The sequence below is a fragment of the Rattus norvegicus genome, chromosome 4, assembly GCF_036323735.1.
Source record: "Rattus norvegicus strain BN/NHsdMcwi chromosome 4, GRCr8, whole genome shotgun sequence".
NCBI classification, from domain to species: Eukaryota; Metazoa; Chordata; class Mammalia; order Rodentia; family Muridae; genus Rattus; species Rattus norvegicus.
The window spans coordinates 179,005,974-179,028,887 of NC_086022.1; the positions used below are offsets into that span (position 1 = coordinate 179,005,974).

The following is a 22,914-nucleotide window of genomic DNA, read 5'->3' on the forward strand; positions in this document are numbered from 1 at the left end:
GAAATGCTATATGAAGTCAGACAGAACAAAGTTAGAAAAATGACAAGTATACCCCAAATAGATGGCTCTGTACTAAGAATTTTATATAAATAATGGAATCATAACATTTAATTAAAGTATCTTGGACCTAGCAAGGAGTGGCCGTGTACTTCTAATCTCAGCGCACGGTGAGAGAAGGTGGAGACAGCTTCAGAAACTTCGTCATTACAGCCACATGGTAAATTAAAGCCAGCCTGGGCTACATGAGAACACACACACACACACACACACACACACACACACACACACACACACCCTTATAAACAAAGTGAAAAGATTTTAAGACTCAAAAAAATGGGGCTGACTCCCCTTTCTGAACATGCGTTTTACCAGGGCTAGGATGTAGCTTAATGGTAAAGCACTTGCCAACTGTAGTCAAGGGTCTGAATTAGATCTCCAGCACTGGGGGAGAAAGGTACCACATTCAAAATTTTAGAGAAATAGTTTCCCCCTCTTTTCATTTAGTTAGGTCTTGATTTTACAAACAGCAGGCCCCCAGTTGACAGGGATACTTTGTCAACGTTTAACTTCAGAGGGAGTGGAAGTAAGGAGTCGCCTCACTTTGGATTGACAGCTAATTAAGGAAACTGAGGTACATCTGTCCAACCATCAAGGACGCCCTGCAAATGTAAGGTGATCTCTCCCCATGTGTGATCAAAGATTGCTAGCTAGATTTCCTCAAGAAAATTGATACATGGGTAGGTAGACAGAGATAGATAGATAGGTAGGTAGGTAGGTAGGTAGATAGATAGGTAGATAGATAGATAGATAGATAGATAGATAGATAGATAGATAGATAGATAGATAGAGATAAACTATTGATTGACAGATATAATCAGCTTGTAGAACAACAGAGATTACATTAGCACAGTCTCTGATAATTTTTTCATAAACTACCCTATAAACAATCCTATGGTTAAGGAATCCCCTCAATGAATACCATCTGTGGAAACACTAGACAAACTCAAATGTATGAGTTAAATGTGGTCAAATTCTTGGGCTAAAGTTTAGTAAAGCTTTAGTGAGAGGTTCATAGTGAGTTTGGACCAAGACATACCAGCGATGTATCTGTCATCACATCTAGTCTCAGCAGGAGACAGTGAGGAGACACTCAAAGTTATACACTCCATGACATTGAAGCCTCTGAACTAGAGCTCAGAGAACTTAGAGGAGGTGTGCACAGGAGACCCACAGGACTTCTGAGGAAGAGGAGCCTCTATGTTTCTCAAGTTGGTAGAGGCATGAGACATGGAGCAAGTACTTGACAAGCTGCACTGCCCATGTGCCGCCTCACACGGATTCCAGAGCAGAGTTTGAAAGAGGGAGCCCAAGTGAATTCTTAAGTTTGCTTCTTTGTGACGTAGCTTTACAAGAAATTATAGCTCCTTAAAAGCGTTGAGATGCCTCAGGGAGTAGAGGTAAGTCTGGATGGTCCCAGATGTCACCGGTTGTGCACTGAACTTGACACATAAGAGAGACAATCTATCGTAGGTGAACCCCAACCCTACATGGCAATCAATAATGGCGTGTTGCCTTTACATACGACCTCAAGGTGCTCTAGATAAAGCTGGGGAGCAGATCTGAAAACCGGAAAGTTTGTCTAGATAGATAGATAGACTGACAGACGGACAGATAGATAGATAGAAGAATAAAAAGGACAAAGATGGATTATTATCAAATAACAAATGTTGGAAAAGCAGATCTAATCAGGTGATAAAGGGCGAATGGCTAAATCCACTATGGAATCCATGCTCGGGCAAAGGATAACCACACCGTCTCCTTCAAAAGGGTCCAGTCACTCTGACACCCGAGAAGCTGGGTTGGCATGGAGAGGTAGCCATGTCCTTCGATGGCAGCCTGTCTGCCCCTTCATCAGTCGGTCACAAACTAAGCATGCACTCTCTAGGAGGCTTGCTGTTGTATGAAATCAGCCTCGTAACTCCATCATAAGTTCCCTTTCATCCTCCGCTTGGATGGGTTTGAAGTGTGACGGAGTGTGGCACATACAAACTACTCGTCACCATGGGGAATTCGTCCCCACCATGAGTCAAATAGGACTTCTTAACATTTTTAGTTCCCTCCCACAAACGTAGACCAAGCAGTTTCTCAGCCGGGTTCAGGCAGGAATGAGTCGAGTGTGAACAGCAGACAGCGTGTGGCCTGCATACGAATCCCACGTCTCAGGGATGAATCTACCTCTGACCGTAAGCACTCCAGTCATTCCTCTTAGGAAAAATCGGTGAACCTTCCAGAACCACCATCCTGCTGACTGTATTAGGTCTACTGTATGACATGCAGTCAACTTCTAGGCAGGAGAACGATGTGACACACAGAAGCCTGGGGTCTGTTTAAAACACTCTGTGAATTTATTTCCAGAGACAGGTTACCAGTAAATCATGGAATTTGAATTGAGAAATTACAGTTGCTTTGAAATTCTACCTACAAACTCAGGGACAGCGAACACAGTATTCCCCACAAATAGCATAGCAGTCAAATATTTTTCTTTTAAAGTTGTTTTATAAACACTTTCTGTCTTTTTGCAATTTGAGATGATTCGAGCTACCTTGAATTTTAAAAATCCTCATTGATACAATCCGTTTGATCAATTATCAATCCTTTCTTTTCAGGCCAATTAAATCAGGCTGTCAGTGAAACTAGCTGCTCTCTGGATGATAGGTACTATCCCTAGAATCTTTCTTATTCCATTTGAAAAGAACATACCACGTCAAAAGAATTTAATATTTCTATACTGAATACAATGATAATATTTAATTTAATCTGTTGATCACTGTTACCACAGTTCATCCATCCACACTGCTTCCTTATTAACCCTCTGGGTCAGTTTTCAACCTCTTGATCCTATTTCAGTTACTTATCAGTTTTCCAAAAATGAACGCAGCAAAAAATTGTCCGTCTGTCCTGGACAAGTCTTGGAGATTTAGAGGCTCCCTCCTTCATATGTGTGATTTGATTCCTCGTTGTTAACAAATCACTCTCCGGAGCAGACATACTTCTCCTGCCATAAAAACTTTACAAGAGTTCACATTGTCCTCCGCTATTACCAACACCCGTCTCAGCAGGCACTGGTGAGAGGCAGCTTCACAGGTCTGCAAGAGGTGTCATTTTAATTCAAACTCTGGCCTGTGGAAAGTCATCTGTGTTTCCCGCTGCTCCTCCTCTGTCTGTTATTTCACTATTGTCTTTCACAAACAGCCAAGTGCAGGCTTTGGGGTGTTTTACGTTTGGCTTGCACTTGTTTTCTAAAACCATGTCTTTTGTGTAATTTAGAAGAGACACTAACCCTAGACCCGTCTGTGACTCACCACACAGCCCAGCCTTGCCTGGAACCAGCAGCTGTTCCCCAGTCTCCCTAGCACCCAGGACTATGCCCATCACACCCTGTGAGGATGAAGTCCCAAGAATTTAACCTTTGGAGATGTCCCCACCTTATCACCTCTACCTCTAGGTCCTTTTGCTGTTTCTTCCGTGGCACCTTTGGTGCCCTGAACGTCTCCAAATCTGCAAACCTTTTCCTTTGTGAAGACTTTCCTTCATCTGAGGTCATGAAAATCTGCTTTTGACGGTCTTCTCACATGTTTCCTTTTCACGTTGAGGGTTTCCGAGCCACCTGGAATTTATCCTGTCACCAGGGTCTATTTTTATTTTATGTCCATATGGGGAACCAATTGTCCCACACCATGTCCTGAAGACACCAAACTTTCCCTGCTGCCATTGGATGCCAGCACTGTGAGGCATCTGGCAGTATGTGATTTAACTGTTTCCGGAATGGTTCTCTTCCACGTCCAGGAGCTCCATGGTACGCTCACTGCTGGATCCACGCCCTCTAAAGTGCTTGGGAACGTTGCAAGTTCGATGTTTTAGAGAAGGCCACCTAATTTTCCCTCCTCTTCAAAATGCCGTGGTCATTTCCTCACTGTCCCTCTCCTGGGATCACACACGAGTAGGGGCTCCCTTCTAGAAAGGACTGGTGACTGCCCTCGAGGTGAAGGCACCAAGTTAAAAACCATTTTATTTATCTCCTATTATTTCCAGCTCAACTCTCTGTCTCTATCTCTGTCTCTCTGTCTCTGTCTGTCTGTCTGTCTGTCTGTCTGTCTCTCTCTCTCTCTCTCTCTCTCTCTCGTGTGCACGTGTGTGTTTTAACTGTTAAAATTATCTTATCTCCTTCTAACAGTGGCTCTGTACTCACTTTCCTGTCCCATAAAAGGTCTGGGTGGGGGGGATGTCCTTGTTCTCTTTCTGAATGTTTTGATTCTCCCCACCCCATTTCTTCCAATTCTGAACACAGACTGGAATTTGTCTTTTGCGACAGGACATGCTCCTGAATCATCTGCTTGGGGGTCACTTCGACAGCTCCATAGATCTAGATTTCCAAAGGGTCAAGCAAACCTGGAGAGCAGGTGCTCCCAAGTCTTAGATGCGACCTGTCCCGAGGTTATCGGTAACCAGTCTAATGGCCAAGCAGCTGTTCCTTATTAAATACAGCACAATTTGAATATTCAATTGATCAAAAGACCAATGCTGCTTATTGATGCTATTTTCTTGTTATTCTGTTGGGATAAACAAATTCATATTTTAAATATTTAAAAAGTTACAAATTTGTGACAGAAAATACATGTAAACAATCTTTTAAAAATGATCCATTCTACTCATTTCCAACACATTTCTTTATCACCCAAAAGGAAGCCATGCCATCATTCCTCATCTGTTTTCTCCCCCAGCCTCTAGCACTGTCCTTCTTTTCCTGTTCATAGGGATTTGAAAACGCTAAGCACCTAATATGTGCAGAACATTCTAATTCCATCTGTTTATGACTGTCTTCTTTCACTTAGCACACCACCTTCAGGGCTCATTCACGACCGAGTTTGCTCCGGAATCCCTTTCGTTTTATGGCTCAACAATATCATGTTATGTGCATAATGGTTAAGATCCTCAACTTGGCAGGACCTAGAGTCTCCTAGGAGTCCAATCTCTGGGCATGTGCAAAGGAATTCCTACATTGGGCGCACTACATAGAAAGGCCTATGCAACTGTTGGCAGTGCCATCCTAGGTTAAAGTGCAGACTGACTAAAGAGAGGAAAGTGAGCTGAGGACCAGCGCTCAATCTCTCTGCTTCCTGACTGTGGCTGCCATGTGACCAGTAACTTTGCATTCCTAGTGTACCCAAAGTTGTGTCTGATTGCAGTCCCAGTGTGTATTTTCCTAATGAGTGGTAATGACAGGTAAGTCTTCGTGATGATTAGTGGATTCTTCTTGGGGAAATGTGTAGCCATTATACAGACTGAGAAGATATATATATATATATATATATATATATAATCTCCCTGTGAAACAATCAAATAAAAGGAGACTGAAGGAGACTGTGAATTTGAAGGAGTGGGGGCACTGGTTGGGACACGGAAGAGTTTGGAGGAAGGGCGGGGGTGATATAATTACATGCTAAGCTCAAAAATGTACAAAATTTTAAAAAAACATACTTGAATGCTCTCTTGTTTGCCTGGACAAGCAAATATTCTCCCTGTACCACAGAGCAAGACTAGAAATTCGAGAACAAATAAAACATGAGTGTGCACGGCAACTTTTCATTCCAGAAAATTCTGTCTTGAAGTGTCGGCTCTCATCCGCTCAGAGCCTCTTTCATCTCTGTCCCCATGGACGCACCTTTGCTCCACCTCCATCTCCAAGAATGCATCCTTGCTCAGTCTAGGTGTCCAGGGACACGCCCCTTCTCCTCTTCTTTGTCCAAGGACACGCCCCTTCTCCTCTTCTCTCTCTCCAAGGACACGCCCCTTCTCTTCTTTGTCCAAGGACACGCCCCTGCTCCAACTCTGTCTCCAAGGACACGCCCTTGCTCTGCCTCTCTCTCTCTCTCTCTCTCTCTCTCTCCCTCTCTCCAAGGACACGCCCTTGCTCTGCCTCTCTCTCTCTCTCTCTCTCTCTCTCTCTCTCCCTCTCTCTCTCTCTCTCTCTCTCTCTCTCTCTCCAAGGACACGCCCTTGCTCCGCCTCTGTCTCCAAGGACACGTCCTTGCTCCACCTCTCTCTCCAAGGACACGCCCTTGCTCCGCCTCTGTCTCCAAGGACACGCCCTTGCTCCACCTCTCTCTCTCCAAGGACACGCCCTTGCTCCGCCTCTGTCTCCAAGGACACGCCCCTGCTCCACCTCTCTCTCTCTCTCTCCAAGGACACGCCCTTGCTCCGCCTCTGTCTCCAAGGACACGCCCCTGCTCCACCTCTCTCCCTCTCTCTCTCTCTCTCTCTCTCTCTCTCTCTCCAAGGACACGCCCTTGCTCTGCCTCTGTCTCCAAGGACATGCCCTTGCTCCGCCTCTGTCTCCAAGGACACGCCCTCGCTCCTGTCTATCTTTCAGCACAGTTGATGCAGAGGACTCAGGCTGTTTTTTTTTTTCCTTGAGAATTTCACCGAATATGAACTTAATAGGGGTCTGAAACTTTCCACCTTTACCCTTTATCATTCATCAGGCCTTCCTCCGACAGCTAAAACCCCTAGTCGCCAGGTGGTACCCTATTCCTCACTGAGTTTTTCTAGATCACCCTAACTGCTCCGCGCAGTCCAACCTTACTCATCTTCTTGGCTACAATCATGCACCTCACACTTGAGACCTTTTGAAACGTCTGAATCACACCTGAGAATCCTGACATTTTGATTTTTGGCCAAGATCTCCAAGGAAACAAAAGCTGAGATGAACTTTACTAGATGACTCAGCAGGGCTCACCTGCAAGCCCTGGGAACCACATGGGAAAAATAGAGAATGTGACTCTTGAAAGCCATTGTCTGCATTGCACAGGTGCTATGATGTCTACATGCACACATGGGCACAGACACACACACACACACACACACACACACACACACACAAGCATGCATATCTGTGGAGGGGAAAGGGAGGTAAGAGTGAAGGAAAGACAGGCAAGCAGACAGAAAACAGACAGAAAGACAGACTTAAGATAATGAAGTATACCATTAGATCCACACCCTGGGAAGGAAAGGACTCCTCACATAGGAGCAGAATGGTCAGGATATCAATAATCTGCATTGAAGAACTAATCCATGCAAGCCAATCAGCTTCTTAAGGCTCCCCCAATTTTCCATGCTTGTTGCTCTGAGAGAGAAAACTCAGCTTGGAACCACAGTCTAAGAAGTTCTACTTGACCTGGCCCCTGCCCAGGCTCCATGTTAATACCTAATTGTTCTATATCCATAGCAAGAACATATCAGCTTCTTCCTGGGCCCCATGGCCACCTCTAATGGACTTCACTTACCCCACCTTGTTCAGGCACGCCTTGCCGTGTAGTGTCAAGAAATAATCTTTTCTCACTCCTCAGGGCAAAGGAAGCCTTCTCAGGTTCTCATTGAGGGTTGACTGCCCTCTTTCTAACACCTCTCCCATCTACAGTACCCCAGTACAGCTCAGTGGTTGGCTGTTGTGCCCAGGAGAACCCGGTTATTGTGGGCGTGCTGCCTGTTACACATGAACTCTCTTGTGGCTCCTGACAGACAGTGTGTGCTCAGTTAGAAATTACAGAAGGAAAGGTTGATGAGATACCTCAGACCAGTGCAGGGAAAAGAAATACCTACCTCACTCAACACCCGGGCTACTGCTTCTGACTCTGCTCAATGGCAAGTTATCTGGGGCTGTGTGTGTGTGTATGTGAGTGTGTGTGTGTGTGTGTGTGTGTGTGTATGTATGTATGTGTGTGTGAATCTGTGTGTATATGTATGAGTGTATGTGAATGTGTGTGTGAATGCGTGTGTGAATGTGTGTGTGAATGTGTGTATGTGTGTGTGAGTGTGTATGTGTGTGAATGTGTGTGTGTGTGAATGTGTGTGTGTTCAAACAAATACATATGTATGAGAGAGTGGAGGTGTCTCTCACTCTCTTTTAGCACCAGATATCAGGACCTTTTGTGGAATTGATACTAATCTATAAATAATACGATATGGAAATCACTTGCATACACTTCTGTGTTGGAGGAGTCGATGAGCACAGTTTAGTGTAACACCTCCATAGCTGAGGTTTCCTCCATCAACGTCTGCCATGTGATTCCATTTTCATGTCTAACCCTGACAAGACAAACAACCAGGATCCCGATCTCCACTAAATGATCTGTTCTTTTCTTTACTGAATGCAGAATTGTTGTTTTGGCGAGAATTAGTCGGGCACAGTTAGTACAATAACACCCAGTGCCTTCCTGCGTGGCACCTGCTGTATGCTATTTATTTCTTGTTAGCCGCATAGTACAACAAATTGTGTCTTTTAACAGCTCATTGAGTAGAGGAGGAGGAAGCCGCAGTGATGGGATTGTTGGTAATGCTCAACAGTGTTAGTATAGTTACTTCTAAGTAACCCGGCTCATAAATTCCCACGTATACCTTTTGTTTCTTTGGGAAATCTCATCACCGCATAATTTTCTTATGGCCTGGAGCAGACAGCTGCTTTAGTAGAAAAATAGATAAATAACAGAAATGACCTGTGGCTGTGGCTCTAAACTATTAGCAAAGGTGGTTTTAATCTAATGAATGTGGGAGACATGAACTAACATTTCTTTTGTAAATGCTTGAACACGTCAAGACTGTTGTTAAGCTCTTATATGTCACCTAGGGAGGGGTCTTGAGATTTAACAATCTGGTTAAGTCGCACCTTTCAGAAAGATAACATCTAGAGTAGGAGTGTCCCAGGGCTCTGTACCCATCACCGGAGTCCCCAGAAGAGCAGTATCTGGTCACAGATGTGTCCTGGATCTGTACGTGCATGTTATTGACAACTAGCAGTCTTATCTGAGTTTGGTTTCACTCCTGAGCAAGATTTGACAAGCCATGCTTGAAGAAAAGCCGGGCAATGTCTCCTGATATTCCCATCTCTGCATTTTGCTATATTGTTAGAGACTCTCCCTGAACTCTGTTCCAAGCTCTTAACCTATGACAGAAGCCCGTGGAGATAAGATCTCACTGACATGGAGAACAAAGAGAAAGGAAGGGCGTGAAAATCACAACAGTGAGCTTGCCTTTGCAGTTTTGAGGTGGGAAAATAAAACCCCCAACTAATAGGCCTGGCTAGCACAGGAGGGATAGGGTGTGAAAGGGGAGACCAGCAGCAGGTTGAAACCACTGAAAGGCTCTGAGGACCCACAATGGATACACAACCCAAAGTCCCCCACTGCAAAGCAAATTAAAGCACGCCATCAGTCGTCATCACAAGCTGAAAACAGGGTTCAGACGTACGATGCAAAGCAGGAGGCATTGCGAGGAAATGGGCAGTGGCCATCCGAAAAGCCATTTTGTGTGTTTGAGAAAAGGCAAAAATACTTGATAGGTTTACACGTGATAGATTTGGGCTTTTTATATTTGATCAATTACCCAGTCTCCTGGGTGAGCGAGCTTTGGGGAGCTCGGCTATCTTCACTGACAATTATTGTCATGGTTATCACTTGAATTGAAAAGAATGGCTTAGAAAGGCCTCTCGATGGCCACTAACTTGTACACAGGCTGGTGCATGGAGCTGTCACTGGAAACCAAGGGAGCAAGGTGGTCTTCCGTATCAGAGCTACAGTGGGACTGAATTTGGCCAGCGCCTTGAAAAACACTGAGCGGAGTTTGTATGAAATGCAGTGGGGTAAGAGCTGAGTGGGGCTATACACTAAGAGTCTTCCTCCTACCCAACAGACCCTGTGGCTTCCCCTCCACCAGCGTGACATTACAAATGGCCTCAAGGAAGGGCTGGGGAGAAGTCTCGGCTGCTAAAGGCTGGTAAAGCACCCTATTTTACAAGCATCAAGATGTATACTCAGACCTAGAACGCATGTAAAAAGGCAGGCACTATGGCAGTTACCCACAGCCCCAGTGCTGGTCACTTAGACTAGACAGAACCTCGATGCAGTCTTCCCTTGAAAGGCTCTCCCTCAAAAACTGAAGTGCTGGGTGATGAGGAAGGCATGTGCCAAAGAACTTGCTCACCCATGCTCTCCGGGGACACCACCAGACTGTGTCGCATGGCACACAACTGTCAATTCAGGTACAAAGGCAAGACACACAGCAGTTTCCAAAATTCATTAGGCAACGTATCAGATGTGTGAAGGCGGAAAGATGGGAATTCCCCAATTACTGCTAGCCGGGACTTGCCAGAAGGAAAGGAGAAAGTCCTGGGTCTCATCTGAACTTGAATGTTTAAACTCCTCATCTTAACTAATAACTGCACATGTATCCTGTCATTCAGCATGATAAACTGTATGTCTGTTAGTGATTGGCATCTGAGGGGTTCACATATAGATGAGGTCGTTAGACAGATGTTAGCCCTGGAGTTAAAGGCCCTCCATGTTGAAAGTCTCAGACTAAGCAGAGTGCTAAGGTGGTGTCGTGAAGTTCAAATGATTATTCATTTTAAGAGAAAAACACCCATCATCTCTATGTCTTATTGATCTAAAAAGTCATTTGTCTATTGGAGAGGAGATGTTCAGAATCTAGAGATAACTTCTGGAAAGCCAGATGTGTTTTCCTAGAGTAGTCAATCATCAAGCCTGGTACGGTAGGCCATATAAGCCTGGGGTAGACCATATAAGCCTGGGGTAGACCATATAGCCCTGGGGTAGACCATATAGGCCTGGGGTAGACCATATAGGCCTGGGGTAGACCATATAGGCCTGAGGTAGACCATATAGGCCTGAGGTAGACCATATAGGCCTGGGGTAGACCATATAGGCCTGAGGTAGACCATATAGGCCTGGGGTAGACCATATAGGCCTGGGGTAGACCATATAGGCCTGGGGTAGACCATATAGGCCTGGGGTAGACCATATAGGCCTGAGGTAGACCATAGAGGCCTGGGGTAGACCATATAGGTCTGGGGTAGACCATATAGGCCTGGGGTAGACCATATAGGTCTGGGGTAGACCATATAGGTCTGGGGTAGACCATATAGGCCTGGGGTAGACCATATAGGCCTGAGGTAGACCATATAGGCCTGGGGTAGATCACATAAGCCTGGGGTAGATCACATAAGCCTGGGGTAGACCATATAAGCCTGGGGTAGATCACATAAGCCTGGGGTAGATCCCATAAGCCTGGGGTAGACCATATGCACTTGGGGTAGATCATAGAAGCCTAGGACATATTGTGTGAGCCCAGAGAAGATAACCACACTAACATTATACTATACAGATACAGCATATAGAAACTCTAAAACTCCAGCACAGTAATAATATTTGAGGAAAAATGGCAATCACATACAGACCATGCAGAGCGATCAGAAGTATCACTGTCGCTGCTTTTGACTTTCCGCCAACACTTTTCAGTGCACTGCTCACAGTGGTAGGATGGGTGCCATTCTGAGACGCCACTGAGACCTACCAGGAAGGAGCCATGTAAGCCACTGTGAAAACAGGACGGGAGCAGAACCCAAGAAACATCTCCACTGAGGTTCTCTACAAATGACCTCAGGTCAGTCAGAGTCCGTCTCGAAGTCAGTAACGTGCCCCACGTCAGCAGTTAAGTTCGATATTCTCTCGCCTTCTTCTGAGACAGCCCGGCAATCAGGGCAGTGTTCACTAGCAAACAAAAACATAGATAGCTCTGGTTTCTCTCCGCTTGGGGAATCTCCTGCCAGACTCTGAATATCATCAGATCATAACTGCAGAAAAGTCTATAGGTCTCTAGATGGCAGCTAGGACATCAAGACAGCACATCACTCACTGAAGGGCGGAACTTGGATCTTTCCCTCCTGATAGCATCAGGGACATTGGAGGTAGCTGACTGGTGCGTCCCAGTGTCTAAGAGAGAGGAACCTGCCTCCAAAGTGCACCTGCTTAGGGATCAGAGCTCCATCCAAACCCTCTGAATAGAAAACAAACAGGTGATTTAAATCTATTTAATTTTTCAGAACATTTACAGGGAACCCTGCCAAATTCGTAAATCAATAACGTAAGCATTTGTTAAACAGAACGTGGCTACTCCTAGCTGTTCATGTACGGGTGTGCGTTGGACATTGATTTACATGTAAAGAATCTTAAATCCTTCAAGCCCGTGACTCAGTCATCAATGATGCTACTGTATTCAGAGGGTCTGAATCCAAGGGACTTTTCTGAAGAGAAAGGCATCCAGACTTTCTCAGACAAAATGTACAGAAAGAATTCTTAGTGTCATCATGAACAATTCAAGAATTACTTCCCCCACCCCTCTCGCTTTTTTACAAATTAGGAATTCTGTTTCATTCTTTTGCCCTCATCCTTGAGAAAGACTTCACTTAGTAACAGAAGAAACGGGGTCACTGTGATATGGCGTGTTTCTTAATCCGGAAATGTGTTAATAAGAGCTCGGCGGCAAACCCTCGTCCTTGAGGTAGTCAGAGACATCTTTCAGAAAAGACAGACATAAAATGTGTATGCCATAATGGATATATCGGATTTCATAAATCCATAACTATTGTATTTCAAAAACGCAGATGCTAAAAATTGAAAAGGCAAGTCAAGAAGAAGAGACGTCTCATCAATGCAATGACACAGAAGGCACAACCCAAAACCCACTACTTTCCAGGGCTCAACAATCAAGCAGCAACCTAAGGGGGCACGGGCAGTTCCTCATACGTGAATCCCACGCCAATCGTACACCCTGTGCTCCACCCCTCTGTACATGCTCTGGAAAATGAGACATTTGCCTAAAGACTTGCCCAGGAAGTCTCACAAATCGTTATTTAGAATAAAAAATAAATTTAAAGTCAGTAAACCATTGTGATGGTTTGCATCTGCTTGGGCTAGGGAATGGCTCTATTAGAAGGTGTGGCCTCGTTGGAGGAAGTGTGTCACTGTGGGGTGGGCTTGGAGACCCTCCTCCTAGCTGCCTGGGGATGCTCATTCTGTCCCTGGCTTCCTTCGGGTGAAGATGTAGAACTCAGCTCCTCCTGCACCAGGCCTGCCTGGATGCTGCCATGCTCCCGCCTTGATGATAATGGACTGAACCTCTGAACCTGTGAGCCAACCCCAATTAAATGTTGTGCTTTATAAAACCCGCATTGATCATGGTGTCTGTTCATAGCAGTAAAACCCTAACTAAGACAGTAATCATCAGCAAACACACCATCAATGAGATATATTCCTCCCTATGAGATTCACCATAAGGTAAAAAAGAAAAGCCCACTGCTAATGTAAACTAAAGAGAAGAGTCTGATAATACGTATTTTGGTTAAAAGGTAACAGATAATAGGAGTCCTAGCATAGAAAAATTCTAGAAAAGGCAAACCAGTCCTGCAAAAATGGTGGCTAAAGGCACCTATTAAGACACAGGAAACTGTGTGCTGCCAGTAGGCATGACTAATCACTAGAAATGAGCTTCCACTGAATTTATTTTAACAATAAAAGCTTTTGAGTGAGATAGCTCATGCTATCTAGAGTCTCGGCAACTGGGAGGCTGAAGCAGGAGAGTAGAAGTAAGCTAGGGGCCAGCCAGGTCTAGCTTCAGAAAAACCCAAAGATGCCTTGGTCAACTGAACGAATGGGTTCCCGGAACCTGTACGGGCGGGACACTGCTCTACGGGGAAGTGAAAGTGCGCAGAACCTCACAGGAGCGCCTCAACCATAAGTGAATCTTGACACCAGTAACACCAATCTGCTAAAGCTGAAAACAAAAGAGTAAAAAGGGGGATTTAAACCATAAGAAAAATACATTAGAATCCGAAGATGAGAACAAAATGCTTAAAAATCATAAGATAATCTGTTACCGGCCATATTATTAAAAAAAATTGAAAATAACAAAGTTTATATGTATGAATGTCACAGTGAAATTCAGTAGTTTGTAAGCCAACCAGAATGTTAATTTTTTAAAAAAAATTTACTCTTAGAGATGCCATAAATATGATAAACTAATCTCCGACATTAGTGGAAACTGATAGAAAAGGATGTGTCCCAAAGTCTACACACTTTAGATTAGCTGAGAGTACCAAAATATTAATATACTCAAAGAATTAAAATACCCCAAGAATCAAATGAACAATGCTGGGCCGGAACAATGGCTCAGTGGTGAAGGCACTCAATGCCACACCTGATGACCTGAGCTTCATCCCAAACATTTATGATGGGGAAGAGAACTGAGTCCACACCCCCACACACACTCACACCCTATATACACATACCCTATAGACACACACACCCTACACACACACCCTACACATACACACACACCCTATACACACACACACCCTATACACATACACCCTATACACATACACCCTATACACACACACCCTACACACACACCCTATACACACACACCCTACACACACACCCTACACATACACACACACCCTATACACACACATACATACACACACATCCTATACACACTCATACACACACCCTATACACACTCACCCTATACACACACACCCTATACTCACACACCCTACACACACACACACACACATACACACACCCTACACACACACACATCCTATACACACACATCGTATACACACATATACCCTACACACAGGCACACAGGCACACACACACACACACACACACACACACACACACACCCTCTCCTGCCACACATCCACCACCAACATGACCATTGTTGGAGTGCCCACTTTCCTCTTTCTGTTCCACAAGGCATCATTGCTTATACTTATGGCTTTTTAGACTATATCTCCCTAACAAAATCGTCACCTGTGTGACACTGCACAGACCTTCCACATTTACTTGGTTGGTAAATGCCCATAGGTCAGAGCATCTCTCGGCATCGGGGAAGTCTCTCTCCTTACAGTGGTAGGCAATTAATACCGAGACTATCAACTGGTCACACGCAGAGAATAACAGCTATAGAGCGTTCATCTCAACATGGGACCTGCATAGCACTTTTCTCTCTGCAACGCTCAGGGATCCTCACGGAAAGGGCTGGAAAAATTCTACGAGCCAGTGGTGACAGGTAACTCCAAGGAAGCAGTATTAACCAGACGCCGCAGGGAAGAAGATAATTCTAAAAACTGGGAGTGTAGGCATAAAACCAGACCACCAGCCAAGGAACTATTGACATTTGATTGCTGTTGGGAGAGGGAGAGTCAGTTTTGTTTACTATGTGATCTGGGCTAAGTCACCCTCAGTCCAGGGCAAACCCCATTTCTCCTTCTGGTCCAAAACTTGTTGGGAAACTTGAACTAGGCTATGTATGTTTGGGTGAGGGGCTGGAAGTTGCATGGGTGGGGAGAGCTGGCATGGGTAAACATGATCAGAGTAGAATCTACGAAATCCTCGAGGAAGCAGTAGGGCAGTAGTATAGGTGGCAACATTTATTTTTCTAAACTATGCAGAACTTGAACAAACTGTCGCTTGCACTACATCAAATTTTAACTTTTAGATAAACAACAGCAACAACGACACCCTTTCACTGATGTCTAGCTAAGTTTTCTACTCCAGGACAGAGCCGGTGGAGGAATGGGTTAAAGGAGTTCTGTATCTTTAACCTAACATGATGAAGGCCTCTCGATCAAACAGAGGACAAAGCTTAGACCAGGGAGGAGAGAAAAGGCCGCAAACAATTGCCATGCTAACTCCAGCCTCGAGAGGGTCACGCCGAGAGCATATCCACCTGCCTCTATACCTTAATTAAAAAGAGAGAGATGGCAGTGTCCACTACCCATCGCTATGGTAACATTTAAACATCAGGCAGTTTTGACCTGCCGCACACTCAAAAGCAAAGCTGTGAGGACGAAGAAAGGATCCGCACAGAAAGCAGGCCAAGGCGACGAGGAACCTGTGGGGGCTCTCGCCAAGTCCCCAAACCGTGTTTATCTTACTCAGACTTTCGGCAAGTTAAAAATATTAACACAAACAAGCTAATGAAAGGGCAGCGGAGAATCAGATGTGTGTGCAGGGAGAGCCTTTGAAAAGCGGGCTTTAAACAACCCCATTGTTTCTCCATACAAGTCGCACCGCATTATCTCTGCCTGACACCCTCTGTGTGATCCACGCTCCATCCACCCTAATTGTCTGCAATTTCAATTGTGCGCACTGCTCCGTTCTTATTCTGCAGAAATGTATTTCACTTACTCTAATTACTGTTTGTGTACATTTCTGTTAATTATAGACTTCCCAGTCTTTGTTTTTCTTCTTATTTCTTATCTCCTCTTCCAATCCACACATCACCCATCCTGTCACCAAGGAAAGTTATTTGGTGCCAGAAAAACAGAAACAAAAAATGTGTCTTCCTTTGGGAAGAACCAAGCTAAGCGTACAGAACTGCTCATAACCCTGAAGCCATGGTTGCCATCGATGGGGTGACAGGGAACATCCTGGGCCACAGATTATCTGTCACAGCTCAGCTCCCCGACATCGGTCTGCCAGGTGTCTTTCCAGGCTACACGGAAGAAGAAAAAGTTTAAAAACCACACAACCGTATTCACCGGTCAATCAAGCCACCAGGAAGCTGCCATTTTACCCAGTCTATCCTAACATCGCAAAGCAACCGTCGCACACGGCTCTCGACTGCTACAGCTGCAAAAGGCATCTGGCTTGAGAAATTTCCGTCTACCGACGTAGAACAGAGGGGGAGGCTACTTTTGTGTTTAAGTTATTCCTTTCTCAGGATGGTAACAGCTCCATGAACCAGAAAAATATCGTGTAATGAGGGGGAAGGCGCTCTCGCTGTTCAGTTAGGCAATACGACGTTCTGTGGGTATTGGGAAAGATATATGTTCCTCACTAACTTTCTAAAAACCTGATTATAGTTCCCAGCTCACTATAAATAGTGATCTGTTTAAGGTGTTTGTTCACCCCAGAGGGCAGGCGCTCATCTAACATGACTTTTCTTATGCCCAGAGCTCTGAAGAGCGTGGCACCTTTGGCCTCTCCAGGCCTAATAGAACAGTGACAGCGTACGTAACCAAAGATCAATTTTTATTTTGGAAGCTTTATTATGTGTAATTAGTATACATTGTTGTCTTAGGCACTACCCTTTGAGAATGTATCTTAATTGCAAGTAGCTTCATAGCACCAATTTTCATTCACTATTCTTGTTCATAAGAAATCCTTTCTACTTAAAAAAATCACCCACTGACAATGGGATGCAACCCACCTGGATTGAAACAATCGGTTTAAAGGAGAGAGCATAATCCAGGGGACAACAGTCAGTTATTTAATTTTTTATTTGAAAATTGTAAGAGTATCGAGCAGATTTTTTTGTTTTAGTTAATTTATTTATCTCATCCTAAATTTAAAGACTGATGCGCTACTGAGATTTTTCTCCTATAGGTGTCACACAATGGACGTTTGATCACAAGACGTTTCTTTATGGGAAGTAGTGAAGGAGGCCTTACTCCCAGAGAGACGTCCAAACGTGAGAGGCCAGCAGCAAATGTTCCCTCCGTCCATCGCAGTGTCTGTACGCCAGGCTTGCTGCTTCTCAGATCCACTAGGGGGACCATTACACAGTAGAAGCAGGCTGCTCTCCTGACAGGTGTTCCCTTACTTTCTCACTTAATAACACCATGGAGGAAAACATTCTTAACAACAACAACAAGAGTCACCTCAACGGGAGTACTATGGAGTGCTGTTTTAAGAGATTGAATATTAAAAATAAGCTTACTTCATTATAATTTTACTCTTGATTTGAACTCCATATTGAGAAATTCCCTCCGGTGCCCACATCCTTGTTTAAATAAAGAAATGCAGGAGTAGAGTCATTACGAAACGTAGACTTAAAAGTGGGTTACAGTCACAAGTTGATTTTGATGGTGACGTCACTGCTATCCTCTCTTGACGATATAATGTTTGAATAAGTGTCAGCATAAATTTAGGAGAGCACATTTAGGATGTAGTAATGATCTCTATTCCCCCCCTCCCCAGCCCCCAATATTACATTTTATGTGTAGGAACGCTTTCCCTGCACTTAAGTGTGTGCATGCACAAGCACCATCTGCATGCAGTGCCTACAGCTGCCAGAAGAGGGTGCCAGATCGCACACATCTGGCAATACCCATGGGTCTCAGTGGCATGAGGGTGCTAGGAACTGAACCGGGGTCCTCTGCAAGGACAAGTAGTGTTGCTAACTGCTGAGCCACATCTCCAGCTCCAACGCTCTTATCTTTTTAAAGAAACGTGTGAAACCACTTCCTGTTGTGTGTCAGGCACTGTGGCCCCACCAGAGGTCCTTCCACACTTTTGATGGTCTCTTGATTACTTCAGGGCTTCTGACGCACACAGTTTGATATGAGGGCTTGGTTATTTCCAGGCTTCTGCCACTCCCATCACTTCTCCACACGCATTGTGTCACTCCACCATTAGCCTATCGCCGCTGTTACTTCTATTTACACAGAAAGGGAACTAAAAACCTTTCAAAACCTGCGGACTTTACCTTCTTGGCAATGGGAAAACATTTAAATCTCTAAAGAAGCTTGTTCGCCCATCTGATCACAGGAAGGAATTATCACATGACGAACCAGGAAAGTAGAGGAACAGTTTCTAAACTGTAACCACAGAGAGAAATCTGGAAACGGCTTCTTGGAATAGTTTAACCATTAGACAACATCTGCCAAAGGCCAAGGGAATGCCTGTCAAGTGTCCTGCTGCAGAGACAGGCAGGCACAATGGGGGCTTTGCCTGGCAGCAGGATTCCCTGCACAGCGCCACCCTTAGCTGGCCAAGTGTGACAAAACTATTTCCTCAGAATTAAAGCCATGTTCCAGGACCATCGATGACAATGTCAGACATCACTAGTACCTTGGTCTTTTCAACACCTAGGAGTTCTACATCCATTGTTGGCAAACAAACCCATTTCTCTCTGTTTTACCTCAGAACCAAAGTTTATCAAGACCCCTGTTCTCCACACTTGGAAGTCATGTTGAGGAAGTTACTGGGCTCCTCTCTGATCTCTGCTACTTTTTGAAACTTCGGTTTCCCTGGTATGCAAGACAATAACCAGAGTTTAGTTATTAGAGGGCTTTTCTTGTTACACTTTCTAAAGTTAATTTTTAAATACCTTCTGGTTCTTAAAAACTCTACAAACACACGATACATTGTAGTCCTTTGAAACTGTTTCTTTAATGACACCTCTGTCTGAAATCCCTTCTGCTTTCTTTGGGAGAACACACTCCATGTATCACAGGCTAGCCTTGAACTCAGTATGGCGCTGTGCCATGTGCTATCCCTACCCAGTGGAGGATTTGGTAAAGGGCCTTTCCTTTACTGGGGGGAGGGGAGCTATTGTCCTGCTTTTCTGTCTATAGTAGTACTTACAATTATCAGCCATCACTGTCAATGGCAGGATAGAGAAAGAAGACTCCACAAGCAAAAGTATCGAAACTAACAGCTCTTCTGTCAAGACCCAGCTACCCATTATGGGTGGCGCTGCCAACATATTTACGTTTATTTTTTTCTTTTCTTTTATTGATATTGCTGGGGGGTGGAACACAGGGCTTGATACACCCAGGACAAAGTGACTGAGCTAGACCATCATCCCTGGACTTTTGTTTAAATGGCATTGAAACAAAGTCCCCAGAGGAAGGCAGCTGCCCAGAAACACTGGAAATTTGGTCATCTCAAGTGCACAGGGCTGAAAAAATACAGGCAGCGAGCCTGTCCATTTCTTTGGTCACTATAACCGTACCGCAAGCTCGCTACAGGTGCTTGCTCAAGAAGATGGATGGCTTTGTGCTGCAATAGCACAGGTGGAGAGGTGGCTGCTCCCTCTCTGGCCCTCTCCAGGAAAAGTTTCCTGATCCTTGTTTGAGAATGTCCAAGAAAGCATGATGGGAAGGACATGAAGAGGGAGTGTTATAAACCTAACAGTCACATGCAGGGTCATCCAATACCCGAGGTGCTTATTTCTGAATCACTACTCTTAAAAAATACCCAAATGATATGAAAGTCTCAAAAATTAAACTACTGCTGCTGCTGCTGCTACTACTACTACTACTACTACTACTACTACTACTACTACTACTAATAATAATAATAATAATAATAATGAGTTCTATTTAAAACAATGAGAAGAACTTTGTTCAGGGCTTACTGGCCCTTCTAATATTTGAAAGTTTATTTTTAGGGCTGGAGAGATGGCTCAGTGGTTAGGAGCACTGACTTCTCTTCCAGAGGTCCTGAGTTCAATTCCCAGCAACCACATGGTGGCTCACAACCATCTGTAATGAGATCTGATGCCCTCTTCTGGTGTGTCTGAAGACAGCAACAGTGTACTCACATTAAATAATAAATAATGTATAAAAAAGGAAAGTTTATTTTCAGGCTTCTTGGAAAGATGGAAACATGGAAAAGGAAGCATGAAAACATCGTATGATTTCCACAGCTGATTTCCCAGGTTATCAAACTGAACGACCTATTTTTAAATAATAAGTCTTATTGTCCTTAATTATTATGAACTGAAAGTCATAAGTAAATTTTTAAAAATAAAGTCAAAATTGAAATAAATAAATAAATAAATAAATAAATAAATAATAAATAAATGTGCCCAGATTCTTGGTCTTGAAAAACAAAACAAAAAAAGTCAAGCAAACAAAAATAGAACTAATACGATATCTGCAGTAAAAAGGAAAGAGAAATGGAGCCATTTATAGTGAAGTAATAAGTAGTTGAATATTTAAGGGTGTTTTTCCAAAACGTGTCTGTTTTGGAAAAAAATCAAAACAGAGGTTCATATATATATGCAGATTTATCAAAATTTCATGGCTGAAATGGCAGACTGCTATAACTGGTCACTGCAGGTGTGATATTTGAAAATAGAGAACGATTCTGCAAATTTCAGAATACAATGAAATATGTCCTTACACTTTACAGTTTTTGCTGCATGTCTGAATAAGCGACTACATGTTAAAGCTTACAAAAACACTTACTGTTAATATGTGAGTAAGTTAAAATGTTGGTACAAATTATAAACTCTATCTACCCTGTGACTAAAGATGACGGCTATTCTCCAATGCGTCAGAACATCATCATTGCTAGAGCTGCAAAAATAATAAGAAGGGAAAAAACAAAAGAGAAATGCAAGGAGTGTGGAAAGAAACACAGAACTTGGGGTGCGCTGACCCTGCCTAAACGGCGAGAGCAAACTGGGACTCCCCAATAGGACAGTGAGTGTGTCTGCATCACAAGACAGTGAGTGTGTCTGCATCCTCAGAGACACATGGAAAGGACACAACTGAAAACGGAACTGGGGACTTTCTTCCTGCAAGCTTCCAGAAGGTTCTGGAAACAGAAGCCAAGAGGGAACCATAAGAGAGAGACCTGACATCGATACTCACGTCTCCACCTAGCCTCTGCGTCACGCAGGCACGCTGCCTGGAATTCATCCCGGTAGCAAATAGCAGCACACGCACCACAGACCGGGGCTTCTGCTGACGAGACTGGCAATCCCTCAAGGAAGAAGTCTGTTCCGAAAGGTTGGCTATTAAGACGTTAGAATTAGGATACTCTGTCCTCTCCCATCATGGGAGAGAAGTCTGACCACCAACAATATGTGACAGAGAGATCAGCATCTCTGGAAGTTCATACAGAAAATCAAGAATCACCAGGTATTTCATTAGCATTTATAACATAAAATGAACGATCGGATTTTAAATAGTCTGGAAAGAGATACTTGAGGGAATATAAATTAAAGGAAAAATAAATCTCAGATTAAAAATCTTCAGAAAGATTTGAAAGGAGAATTGGATTTATAAAATACGATTTTTAGAGAATTGACCATCAAAAAGAGAGAATACTTAAAAATATTATTTTAAGATAAAATCAGATAGAATTAAAGTATTGTTTGACTTCCTAAATAAGTTTTAATGTGAGGATGTTTGGAAAGTGTTAAGAAGTAAGCTGTAAAGGGGTCAAGCAAAATAGCTGGATATATAGAAAGAGATTGACGGTTGTTCGAGCCAATACTTCAGGAGAGAATTTAAGTAAAAAAAAAAAAAGATAAAATCAAGAGTTGCCAAAATAAATAAAGCAAGAGAAGGGAGTACCAGAAACCCCACTTGAATTAAAGAGCAGCTGGTTCCAAAGGACCCAGAGTCATAATTTTCTAGGCAGTTATACACTAACGGCTCGATAAGTCAAAGGGACGTGAATGGTACTAGTTGTATAGTTTTCAGGTCAGCGTGGAGATAACGGCTTTGAGATTTCATTATGCTTCAAAAACTTGCCTTTTAGAAAAAAATGCAAATATTCTTATATCCGACCTGGCTCACAAAGAAGTGTGTGTGTGTGTGTGTGTGTGTGTGTGTGTGTGTGTGTGTGTGTGAGAGAGAGAGAGAGAGAGAGAGGCGGGGGGAGGGAGTAGAATGGAAAGGCAGAGAAAAGGAGGGAGCCATCCTTCTTCCTCAATGATGAGGTAGTAGGGGCATAGGTAGAAGCCTCCATGGCTCAGCTGCTAACGAATTATGCATCCTAAGGTGGGAAAAGGGATGTCACAAGGGAGACAAGATCACTTCTGCGGCAGCCACAAAGGCCAAGAATGCCTGGGCTACACACACGGTATTCATGGCAGCAATTTTCCACATAAGGTTGGCATGCACTCAACTGGCAGTCTGGTGCAGTCTCTGGATCTGCCCCCCGATATAATATTTTAAGTGCCTGAGGCAAACATCACGGAATGATGCCGGAAAATGATTGTATCCAAACCAAAAGCAATACGGAGCCAAGCTTCTGAGTCCTAATAAACTGTCCTTAATAATACATCAAATGAGATCCGAACTTGGGCGTAAGGGTGAGGGTGAACAGCGCCCTATAGATTGTTGGCGGTGGGTAATGGTATGTGAAATGTTTCTGAACTCTAGCACTCGTGAACTCACGGGGCTAGAGACGTGACTGAGGCCAAGCTGCTGGTGCTTCATGACATCTAAGGATTGAGAAGGAT

The 22,914-nt window shown here is 43.9% G+C and overlaps 1 protein-coding gene across 3 annotated transcripts in view; it reads right to left on the bottom strand.

Moving 5' to 3' along the window:
- Sox5 (SRY-box transcription factor 5) overlaps positions 1 to 22,914 on the bottom strand; it is a 955,415-nt gene that overhangs the window by 493,702 nt on the left and 438,799 nt on the right. The window lies entirely within an intron of this gene.